The sequence below is a fragment of the Herpailurus yagouaroundi genome, unplaced genomic scaffold, assembly GCF_014898765.1.
Source record: "Herpailurus yagouaroundi ecotype Mexico unplaced genomic scaffold, PumYag 355, whole genome shotgun sequence".
Taxonomy (NCBI): domain Eukaryota; kingdom Metazoa; phylum Chordata; class Mammalia; order Carnivora; family Felidae; genus Herpailurus; species Herpailurus yagouaroundi.
Genome location: NW_024412572.1, coordinates 6,364,859 through 6,377,193, shown reverse-complemented (window position 1 = coordinate 6,377,193; position 12,335 = coordinate 6,364,859). Strand labels below are relative to the sequence as shown.

At 49.3% G+C, this 12,335-nt stretch overlaps 2 protein-coding genes across 3 annotated transcripts in view; one reads left to right on the top strand and one right to left on the bottom strand.

Annotated features, from left to right (window-relative positions):
• The window catches only part of B4GALNT3 (beta-1,4-N-acetyl-galactosaminyltransferase 3), a 140,820-nt gene that overhangs the window by 20,899 nt on the left and 107,586 nt on the right, over positions 1-12,335 (bottom strand). The window lies entirely within an intron of this gene.
• The window catches only part of NINJ2 (ninjurin 2), an 80,020-nt gene that overhangs the window by 63,362 nt on the left and 4,323 nt on the right, over positions 1-12,335 (top strand). The window contains exon 1 of one of the 2 annotated variants that reach the window (XM_040462947.1): positions 7,255-7,364. The exons of the other annotated variant lie outside the window; for it this stretch is intronic. The gene's annotated coding sequence lies outside the window, so the exon portion shown is untranslated. Of the gene's footprint in view, positions 1-7,254; positions 7,365-12,335 lie in introns of those variants that run through there. 2 annotated transcript variants of the gene reach the window in all.

Below are 12,335 nucleotides of genomic sequence, written 5' to 3'. Positions count from 1 at the left end.
ATTCTTTCTCCTTCTCTCTTTTTTCCTCTACCCTGCTCTCTCTCTCACTCTCCCTATTTCAAAATAAATAAATAAACTTTAAAAAAATCAATAAAATAGAGTGTGTACAATGAATAGGTCAGGTTGCCTTTATGGTGTCTTGGTTTGGGGAACAGACTGTGTTAGCTTGCAGCTTTATGTCTAAAGAGTGGGCCTGGCAGGTCATACCTTGCCCCCTTCATAAACTAAATAACTTCCACTTGTCAGAAGTGCCAGCTTCATGCTGAGGTCCCTACCCTGGAGGAGTTCACAGTCCAATGAGAGAACAGACTAGTCATCAGATGGAAGGTGTCATTAAAGGCCTCTTGGTAGAAATAACATCCCCGATGGATGTTACTGGGTGGATAGCAAGGAGGGGAACCGAGGACATTCCAAACAGTGGGGACAAGACATTCAGTCACTGCTCTACGAATATGTACCCATCTCCAATGCATCAGATCCTCTTGCTACCTCTGTACAAAGGAACAGAGGCAGGGAGGACATCCTCTAGCATTGGAAAGAGGTGGTGAGATGGAGAGTAGCCAGAGGCCAGATCACAGAGCATCCGACTAAGACTTTCTGTCCCAGTTCTAGAACTTTCCTAATCAGATAGCCTTAAGAAAGTGGCTTTACTCCTCTGGGGCTCATTTTCCTTGTCCTTAATGTACAGCCTCAGCTTATGCCCTTAGGCAGCTATGGAAATTCTATAAGATCACACATGTGTAAACATTCTGTCCTGTACAATGTACATATTTGACACCCTCAGGGTACTTTGTGCTGCTAATTAATAATGGGAGTTGTTCCTGCCTCAGGGGCTTCACTGTGGGTTCAGCCTGTCTGTGTTCCCTGGGGCTCTTGCGCCTGCTTCCTGCAGAGGGGACAGCTTCCAGCTGGATCCCAATCTCCATGTTCACAGCCTGCCCTGCTTTCCTGAGTCTTGATTCCTGCCTCTCCTAGTCTTTGTGTTGACCCAGATCAGGACTCTACTCTAATGCCCTTTAACCCTGGCAAAGATACTCCACAGGCAGGTCTGAGCCTCCTCCCCTGACAGGTTGTTTGTAGCAGGATTAGAATTTGCCCCCTGGGTACCTACTGTGTCCCTTTGGCCTTGTTTTCCCCAGGCATGAGTATAGGCCCCTCTCCATCTCTGGCAATTCTGCCATCTGCCCATGGGTAAGAGTTACTGGCTTAGAGATGGGGCAGGTGAGCATCTTCCAGCCAGACCTCAGCTCCTCTGCACACCACTAGAGCCCATTTGGAAACCACTGGAAACTGTGTCTTCCCCTGGGTGGTAGTGGTTCCAGCAGGGTCCTGGAAGTCTGAAGACCACTGCAGAGGGCAGCACCCTGCAATCTTACAGTCCTGTGCACAGGGCACTGAAAGGCACCTGTTAGGCAAAGAGCACTTGGTGGGAGTTTTGGAAACCTGCGTTCTGCTTTCAGCACTGTCTCGTTGTGTGGCCTTGGACAAATCCCTGGCCTGCTCCGGTCCTTGGTTTCCCCATTTGTAAAATGAGAGGGCTGGCCATAGGGCTGAACTGATGTCCTGTTGGCAGACAGACATGTACATGGTTTGAAGGTGAATGCCTTTAGGTGGGGCTGGCACTTCCCAGTGAGAAGCCTCTACCACCACTTCTACCACTGAAGGCATCTGAATTTGTGTTCTTTGCTGCTCCCCAGTCCTGGCCCTTGGGAAAGGAGCCAACAGTTCTTGGCCTTTTTGGCACCATTATTTAAGAGGCCACTAAAGGGAAGAGGTAAGTACAGAACCAGATCAGGCTAGGTTCTCTCACTTTCTAGGAGCCAACCTTGACCTAAGATGCAAACGGTGAAGAAGTCACTGGGTTTCCCAAGGCCTGTGGTCCTCATGGCAACAAGAAATCTCTCATCCTTTTCTCCTATGCTTACTAGGAGATTGGTCTGGCTTCACAGGACCTGCTCAGAGGACCCAGCACCATGGAGGGTCTCCACTTGGTCTAATGATCTGCTATCGCCATCTTGAAATTCTCAATAATTTTGAACTGGGGACTCCACGTATCCATTCTGTACTGGGTGGGCCCTGCAAATTACTGGAGGTTACATTATACCCGTTTGGAAACCTTTTATCATGTGTTCTAGCAGTCTGTCCCCTTAGAGTACTGGTTCCTAAGACAGGCTCTGTGATTACCAGAGAAAGAACATTCTGAAGGATTCTTCTTGTCCTTCAAGGTCCAGATGAGATGACACGGAAACCATGAAGTCTCCTCTGACCTCCACAATGGATGCTCACTTATTTTCCCACTTTATCACATGGCACCCATCCCTTTCTATAATTCATCACAAATTCCCTGTCTGAAGGATTCATCTCCACACTATGCCCTCTGTGCTTTGACTTGCCCAAGATAGATAGATGCTCAATAAATGTTTGTTGACTGACTGGAAAGCAAATAGAACTATCTTCTCAGTTCAGAGTACAGGGCAGTGCACACAGTGGGTGTTCAATCAATGCTGCTGACTCATTCAGGGAGCAGGCCAGGCAGTTGCACCATATGGGCCTTCCCTTGCCCCAGCTAAGGAGTCACATGGATGATCACAGTCTCCTTTTCCTACTCCGTGAGGGTACAACCATAGAACCAACGAGGTCCAGCATGGTACTGCTCAGTTACAGGGTTTCCTGGCGTGGAGGTGGAAAGGAATTACTCCTTACCCACCATCCCCACAGTTTCAAATGCCCTCAGGTGCAATTATATTAAGAACCCCTGACACTTGCAAAGCACCTCAAAGTTTGCAAGCCACTTTTACACATATTATTCTCAAACTGTCCTGTAAGTCAGGAAAAATACTTAAATACCAATTATGTATTTGTTTTAACATTTTTCCTTTTACTGTGTTATGCTCATTGAGGAAAAATAAGAAAATACAGATTGAGCAAAAAGGAAAAGAATACCTCAGATTCTAGTACCTAGAGATGATACCGTTAATATTTTAGTCCATAGCCCCTCAGATGTATCTACACGTATAAACATGTATTTTTTAAAATAAGATAATTCCAGGGGTGCCTGGGTGGCTCAGTCGGTTGGGCGTCCGACTTCAGCTCAGGTCACGATTTCGCGGTCTGTGAGTTTGAACCCCGTGTCGGGCTCTGGGCTGATGGCTCAAAGCCTGGAGCCTGCTTCCGATTCTGTGTCTCCCTCTTTCTCTGCCCCTCCCCGTTCATGCTCTGTCTCTCTCTGTCTCAAAAATAAATAAACTTAAAAAAAAATAGGATAATTCCAGCACTGTTTCATAATCATGTGATTCCCATTTTTAATAGGTGGCTAACAGAGGTCCCAGGTCACAGTGGGTAGTGCTAAAGCATGACTCCAGGTGTCCTCTTAGGCCAGTGTCTATATCTGGAACCAGGCTGCTGCTTAAACTCCTCAGGGGCCTGAGAGATTGGTTGCTTCTATTTGATGGCGGTAGGAATTGTTTGCTCGGATTGGGCTTAGGGGAAAAGACCCCAAAATTCTCCTGGGTGCCCCATAGTCCAACATGGGTGAGGCCAGGCCGGGTTGGGCCTGGCTGCTGCTCCAGAGCTCCTACCTCTGCAAAACTGGACTTTGCCTTGCAGTAAACAGTCACAGGGATGCCAGGGGTCAGCTGTCGGGCAGGGGGGCCCAGAGGGAGCCGGTGCCAGGTGGCGGGATTGAGCTGTATACGACTGACCCCAGAGAGCAACTAGATATCTGTTGAGTAGCCTTGAAGGGCTGCGTTTTTTGTGTTTTTAGAAAGGGAGTGAGGACACAGCAGTGACCCAGCAACTGCCTCGCTGCCCTGGGGCATTGCCCCAAGCTGTAGAAAGGGTCCTTCCAGCCAGGCTCAGGGCAGGACTACCTGGTCTTCCTGCTTTCTTTCCTCCTCCAATCCCTCCCTCCTCCCTCTCTCCTTCTTTCTTTCCTGAGCACACACTACTGGTCAGATACTGTGTCAGGCACTAGAAGAAAGATGTCCTCAGAGATCTGGCCTTCAAAAGCTACACAGAGGCTTACAGAACAACACAGTTGTTAAGAGTTTGAGCTCTGGCCTCAGACAAAGCTGGGTTCAAATTTTGACTCGCCCATCTCTAGCTGTGTGACCTCACACGTGTTACTTAACCCCTCTGAACCTGTGCTTCTCCTGGAAGGTATCTATAAGAAGTGAGAAAATTCATGAAAACACTTAGAAGAGTGCCCAGAACAGGGCGAGTTCTGAATAAATGCACCTACTAAAAGAGAAGCTGTACATGTGGAAGAATTTAGAGTTTGGGCTGTTTAACATGTTCAGCACCCATGGTGGATCTAGTTCTAGAGAAAACCTGGGGGCTGGGTGAGAACTGGTCTGCACCCACTGGACATTTTTGCCAACGGTTTGGCAGAGGGCAGAGTTTGGCAGACGGTCATCCCTTTCATGTATGTGGCCTGGACCATAACACTAGTTCCCCACTGTGAGGGGGAGGGGTGGTACCCTCTCCTTTTACAAAGGAGGAAGCTGAGAAGCAGTGAGTTTGCACCACCTGCCCGAGAGAAGAAATGGCAGCCAGGCTCAGTTCAGATCCCAGCACAATGCCGACCATTCACTCAACCTTCATCTCCCCAGACCCTGGCCATGGCATCGGATCTGTTGCTCAGAGTGCAGGAGCTGGCCTGGGAGAATGTGTGATTGTGCACCTTACTTCCACATTTGAATCCTGAAGAAGGAAGAGAGAGCAGGTGTGAGAAGCCAGGTGGGGACTGCTGGGCAGAGAGGGACTCTTAGGGCTCAGCTTGCAGCTATCCTGGCAGGCTGGCTGGCAGAAGGCTGAGACCTCTTTGGATTGGCTGAAGCCACTGGGGCAGGGACTCAGGGCTGGCCGACCCTTGATGGCAGTTTCCACCCTGGCTGTGGTCCCTGAGACTCTGCTCCGGGAACTCCTCTCTATCTCCATCCTACATCCCTCTGGAGCTGCAGTGAGCATAAGAGCATTGCTTCCTCACCTGCAGCCTGTTTCATGTATGCCAGGACCCAGACCCTGCGACCACAGGGACAGTACACACACACACACACACACACACACGTGCACACTAAATCTGTAGGGAGGACTGAGGGGGTCAGAAGTCACAGGCCCATGTAAGGAGCTCTATCTATATAAGAGACCTGTGGAGCACAGCTCACCATGGTTCTGCCTCTTAAGCCCCATCCAAATGAATACAGGGTGACAAATGCATCATTAGTTCATTCAGCATGCTGGGCTAGGTGCCAGGCTCTGGGACACAGCAGTGAACAAGACAGATAAAGTCCTTGTTCCCATGACGTTTATCTGCTGGGGTGGAATTGAAAAAGTCTTTTTATCTCCTGGCTTCCCCCTTGATACACTGTATTCTCTGCTAAACCTTGTCATTTCAGGGGATTAGGAGAACAGGGCTATGGGGAAGACAGGGTAGGGGCTGAAAACATGTTTGTTGAACTGAATCAAGTAGGAATCTTGGCAGGCTCCCTCCATAGGCCTGGGTGGGGTGGGAAATGCACCAGCTTCCCTTTTCCCACCTCACTGTCAGATATGATCTGCTTCATGAGGTCTTTTCACCTGGACTGTCGCCAGACACTGTGGGCACAGCTCTCACTGCTTCTTAGTCTAATTGCCTGAAATCCCAAGGAAACCATCCCCGCCTTTTGGAAGCGTGCGATCTAGTGGGGACATACAAAACTCATATGCACCGTCATGTGGAATGTTGATATTTTACCTTATGATTAATTGTTCTGAAAGTCATTTTCACCTACCTGTGTGCAGGCCTCCTATCTGGATTTAGTTTCCACCACAAAATCGAAGGTTCTACAAGACCAAGAAAGGCTCAGTAAAGGTTCCTGAGTCAAGCCATAAAGAGAATCTAAGGGTAAATGTATCAGAGCCCTGTAAACAGGCACGTGATCAGTAGTGCGAGGCAGCACTGGACACTGGGCAGGAAGGAACTGGTGGAGTATGCTGGCTGCCGGTGTGAAATACAGATTTTGATTTATTCATATTCAGAGGAAAGATTTAAACGTGCTACTTATACATACTTTAAACTAGTGTCCACTTTTGAGAGGGTTGCAATGCCCTATGCTTCTAGGGACTGTATGGTGTAGTGGTCAAGTGCACAGGCTCCAGAGCCTGCCTGGGTTCAAATCCCAGCTCTGATATTTAACAGCTGGGTGGTCCTGGGCAAAATTACTGAATTGTCCTGAATCCCAATGTTCTCATCTATAAAACAGGTGTTGTTAAAAGAATTCAGCGACAAAATCAACATGAAAATGTCAGGCCCTGAGCCTAGAAGACAGTAAACACTAGCCGTTGCCATTCGGCAGCACGGTGTAGACCAATGGGCCTCACACTTGAGCTTGCATGAGAATCACTTGAAAACAAAGATTGCTCGTTTCTACCCTGAGTTTCTGATTCAGTAGGTGTGGGGTGGACTCTGACAACTTGCATTTCTAACAACCACCAGTATTTTTTTAAGAACCACCAGTATAGAAGGAAGAATATAGTTTAGGATTCTGACATTGAGACCATCCCGTGGTATCAGGTGACTTTGGGCAGATGGTCTCTTTGAGCCTCAATGACTTCACTTGTAAAATGGGACTGTTGGTAGCCACTTCGTGGGGGTTGTATCTGGCATACAGTATTACCATTAAGTGTTATTGTTCCAATTTTAGCCAAATCTGTTGGCCTTTGCAAGATGAGGAGGATCACAATGAGTAGAGATGGGTGGGGTGAGCCTGGGGAATGCTGCTGAGAACCCCAAGGTCAAAGTGGGGCATGGAGCAAATGCCAGATGGGTCTGGGAGCCTCAGAACAAAGTGCTCATTTAAAAAGTACTCTTGCTTAGGGTATTGGGAGACAGCAGAAGAATTCTTTGGAAATTTCTATGTAGCCAATCCATGATTAACTTTGGACCTGAGATGACAGTGTTTCCTGAAAGCCATTGACAAGGTGACCTCTTGCAGGGGAGGTGGAAAATGCTTCCTAAGAAAAAGCAAACAGGCCCCATGGGGTTCCTATTGCAACCCCTATATCTTCCTGTCCCTCCCTGCACACTCTCTTCCTTTTTTATATAGCCCCCTTTTGTTAGAAAGCAACCCTGTCACCTCCTGCCTCACAATGGGATCAAAAGCACTTGGGTTCCTGACCCGTGGCAGGTGGAGCTAAGGCGGGCTTGCCTTGCTGTTTCCCCGGAGCGGCCCCCTGGTGGAGAACAGTGACATTGCAGACCTTCCCAGGGGGAGGTTTCTCCCCACGTGTCCAGTGTTCCAGCTCTAAAGCCCGGGTCTGCAGCCTGGGCCAAGGGCTGGAGCTTCTCAGCAAGACTGCGCCCAAGGCTTGGAGAAGATTTCTGGGTCAGTTGGGTATTACTATTACCGGAATAGCACGCAAAATACACCCCACCCGAGGTGGTTTAGAGACTGTTGATTTTTAAGAGATCCACTGCTCTTGGCACCGGGAAGCAGGCAGTCAGAGTGCTAGCCCCAGACCGGGCCTCAGGGGTCTGGGCCTTTGCAAGTTTTGGCCTGAATATCAGTGGCAGTTTCCAATCTGAGTCATTCACTCCCTGAGGCGGGATACCAGTGGGGAAAGGGCTATCCTTGGATAAGGGGCTTTTTTTTTTTTTTAAGTTTATTTATTTTGAACCGGATGAGGGGGGGCAGTGCGCAGAGAGATAGGGAGAGCGAATCCCAAGCAGGCTCTGTGCTATCAGCCCAACACAGGGCTCGATCTCACAAACCACAAGATTATGACCTGAGCCAAGATCAAGGGTCAGACCCTTAACCGACCGAGCCACCCAGGTGTCCCCAGGGACTTTTATTTTAAAGGCAGATTCACTGTCCAAACACTACTCCCCTCACCCAGAAGTCATTGTGTATGAATCCCACCCTCAAAGATGCTTTGTTTTGCCTTTTCGGAAAAAAACTCAAATAAAAAATTCAATGTTATCATCGCTTATTGCACATGTAACATGGGCAAGTCACCAAGCTAGGCACCCAGGGGACCCAGGTACCGAGGGGACCCAGGTATACTGAAGATGCAATCCTTGCCTTAAAACGGGCAGCCAGAGGAGCCGTCTAGAGAGGTCTAAGCAAAGCCCGAGGCCAGTATGGAGCACAGCAGCCTTTGCACAGAGTCTGGGCACAGCGTGCCTAGGGACAGGTTCTAGAAGGGATGAGAGGCTTGGGAGGGTGGGGAGGGCATGGGAAAGAAAGGCCTTAAGTCCTGGAGCTGAGCAGGAGCAGGCCGAGAAGGGTGGGGTGTGTTCAGGGAACAGTGAGTAATCTGGTGTGGCCCAGGGCTGCTGAGCATCACTGTGCCTGGCACAGGCCGAGCGGTAATAAGTAAGGGTTAGCTCTCTGCCCCCTCCCAGGGGTGAAAGGAGGAGCAGTGCACCAGGCTAGAGAGAGGGGTATATGCAGGCCAGCTGAGCACCTGTAGCACCGAGGCCTGGCAGAGACCCCAGGCCCGGTGTAGGGGGGCTTGTCTGAGAATTTCCCTTCTTTTTTTTTTTTTTTTTTTTTAATGTTTATTTATTTTTGAGAGAGAGAGCAAGAGAGCGTGCGCACAAGTGGAGGAGGGGCAGAGAGAGAGGGAGACACAGAATCCTAAGCAGGCCCCAGGCTCTGAGCTGACAGAGCCACCCAGGTACCCCAAGAATGTCTCTTCCTGGCCAATGGGCCTGGTGCAGCTGGAAGGTGAGACTCGCAGGGGTGAGAACAGGTGTTGTCGAAATGGACAGAGAAGTATTTCGATGACCACAGGGTTTGCTGGAAAGACTAATGGTGCCTTTGAAATCTGGGCTGGGACAGGCCCTGAGTCACAGCATATTATTTAAAACATGCCCTAGGCCCACAGGTGCCAAGTCTAATCCTGAGTGGGAGAGATGCTTCTCTCATATCTGTTTGAATACTTTATAGTTTTCAAAGCCCATTCACCTGCTTTATCTCATCAATCTGTTTAACAGCAGTTTTGTGCTAACCGGGGCGGGTACTCCTCCCATTCCACAGATGGAGAAGCTAAGGCCTGGGTATGATGAAGTTATATATTCTACTTTGTTTTAGCCATTGGCCTTGTTATAGTGAGTGTTTGCTTTTGTTTTAAATTTAGTATTATTATTATTTAGATAGTTCAAACATTCAAATGGTTCAAAATTCAAAAGGTATGGATAAAAGTCTCTGTCAACCTTATCTTCACAGCCGCCTGGGTCACCTCTTGCCAGTTGGAACCCAAGCCTTTTGACTTTAGGACTAGTGCCCTTTCTGCCACCTGGTGCAGGGGCTCAGGGACACTGTAGACTCAGGAAAGCCTGAGGCAAGTTTCACTGCTACAGGTGTTTTACCTCCTCTTAGCAGTTATGCATATGTATCCTTGGGGACTAATTGTCTTCTTTAATCTTAGTCCACATACGTTTATCTTTCCATCCTAAACTCCTTGGAGGCAGGGAGTATGCCTTCAATTTCTGGGAGGTGGTAGAGTAAGGATTAACCTTGTAGGCTCAGGCATATAGAAAATTGGGATGGGGCGCCTGGGTGGCTCAGTCGGTTAAGTGTCCGACTTCGGCTCAGGTCACGATCTCACGATTTGTGGGTTTGAGCCCCACATCGGGCTCTGTGCTAACAGCTCAGAGCCTGGATCCTGCTTCGGATTCTGTGTCTCCTCCTCGCTCTGCCCCTCCCATGCTCATGCTCATGTTCTGTCTCTCAATAATAAATAAACGTTAAAAAAAATTTTTTAATAAAAAAGAGAAAGAAGATTGGGATAAAAACCTGTGCTGTGTGAGCTTGTACAAGTTACTTAGGTTCTCTGAGCCTCCACTTTTCCAACTACAGTGATCATGCCCTTACCAATTTCACAGGGTTCTTGTGAAGACTCACTGAGATGACTCAGGTCCCATGTTTAACCCTGGGCCAGGCACAAAGTATGCACTCTGTAAGTGGGACCTATGATTCCCAGGGTACTGAGTTTGTGCACAGTAAGTCAGACCCAGGCATCCGTTCAAACTTAATTCTGACAGGATTGGGGATCTCAGGCACCTAATTAAGGGCAAATTGGCATAGTAGGTCACCCAAATCCATATGTTTGAGCAAATCATTCTTCCTGAGCTGGGATCCACCCTTTTTCCCAAAGGAGTCTCCCAACAGCCTGGCTCATCCCCACTTTCTTTTTGGGAGAGGCCTGGATTTTCTGGATAGTCAGTCATTTTGAGACCAACAGAAAGGCCAACAAGGCATGGGCCTATTTTGTCTGTAACCTTGAGCCTGAGTTTATACACGGGGAGACTGCCATATGGCTTTTCTCAGGGCTGACAGTAATGACTCACTGCAGGGTCACCAATGCCCTTGAACTGTCTTGGGCAAAGTGGCTCACTGGATCTGCTTCTGGGCCTTGCTCCACAGCTGCCTGACCTCTGCTTCTGTCAGACGAATGTCCTCAACCCCTGAGACTCTCTACTTAGACACAGGGGCTTCCCCACACCTGTATCACTCTGTGTTCAGAGGGACCCAAGAAATCACTTTTTCTAACCCTCCTCATCTCACAGATAAGAAAAGCAGCCCAGTGGTGGCTACAGGCTCGCTCATACCTCTAGAGCTTGTAGCAGACCCAGGATTTGAACCCAGGTCCAGGGTGTCTTCTGTGATCCTGTCCTGGCTGCCACAAACCCCTACCCCTCAGCCGCTCCTTCTCCACAGGGTACTCACTCCCTGCCTCAGGCTCCAGGTCCTAAACATTCTGAGTGGCAGATTCCATGGCTTTGTGGTAGGACAGTTACTTACCCCTTTGAAATCTGGTTTCCATGAAAGGACAGAATGATCTCTTGGAGCCTTGTGGCCCCCACTGACCATAATATCAATTAGCAACGTAAAAATGTGTTTACTTTTCTGTTAAAAGAGGCATTCCTTTCCTATCCAACTCAAGTTTTGTAAAGAAACAAAAATATACGCCAACAAGGATGAAGGGATACATAATTGCCTGGCAGAACAATGGAGCAATCCATGACTTCCAGGGATGGAATCCACAGAGCCTGGGGAGCTGGGACCTGGCAAGACAAACAGGGTGACAGGGAAGTCTGAGTTGGAACAAGGGGAAAGGACAAGGAAGAGAGAGGAAATTATTGTACTGGGGCAGGCCCAGGAGTGGGGCAAGCTGGGGAAACAAGGAATGGATCTCCAACCCCCCTGCATCACCCCACCCCAGCCAACACAATCATGCCCCTCTTGTTGTCCAGAACCCCCATGACACCCCATAATGGGACTCTGGATGTATTCCCATCTGCCCTGACGCCCCCCTGCTCCAACTTCATAACAGTCAAATTCCCCTTCTGGGTTTCAGGGGCCATTGGCTGGCATGATTTTGACGGGTTACCTTTCCCATGGGTATATGCATTTTAACAAACTGAGCCACCCAGGAGCTCAGGGTATATGCATTTTAAATAGGGATTCTGGAATCTCTGGTTCGGCTTCCTGCTTTCTTCAAGTAAAAGTGGAGGGGTTGAGGGGGGTAGGATGGAATAAGACAGATGCCACTGGGAGACAGTGTCACTGAAAGATCTGACTGAGGGGAAACAGGAGAAGAGCTTGGAGTAGTTCTCTTTCTCTGGGGAGAAACAAAGTCTCATTCTGTCTCTCCATAGCCTCCACCCTTCCAGAGATGGGATTTTCCTTCTCTTTCATAGATTTGGAAACTGAGGCCTAAAGTGCCAAGCCCAGAGACAGAGGTGGGCCCAAAGGCTGAGAGTCCTAACCCTGCAGCCCCTGCTCTGGGGAGCCAGATGAAAGGGGCCAGGAGCTGGAGAGCATGTGGGTTTGAGGAGAGGGGAGGCTCTGGCAGACTGGCCTTGCAGGCTGCAGCAGGGGGCAGGGGCAGCCCTGGGAGGGGGCCAGCGCCAAGGCCAGCAGAGGGAGCCGACCAGATCCAGTGATTCCCAAGTCCCAAGAAATATAAATGACTCATGCTGGGTGGCTCTGCACGCCAGCCCAGCCCACATTCCCGGGCCTTTGTTCCCAGCCAGCCTGGGCCTGGCCTTAAAGGGCCAGCTCCTAGGGCCTGAGCGTGGGCCGCTCCACCCCACCCCCACCCTCCTCTTTAATCCTGGCCCTTCCTTGGGTTGCTCCTAGTCTCTGGGCTGTGGGTAAAAAGGGTGGCATCCTGCAGGATTTAGGGGTCCATCCGATTGAATCTTCAAGCTGTAAGGGAGGGCTCTCAGGTCGTTTCATCCATCCCTCTGCCTCTGCACCTAAACTGTCCAAGAAGGATTAAGAAAACCTTTGCCCTGCTTTTTAAAGATGCTTCTGTGAGGGGACCCCTTTCAAAGCAACTTCTTG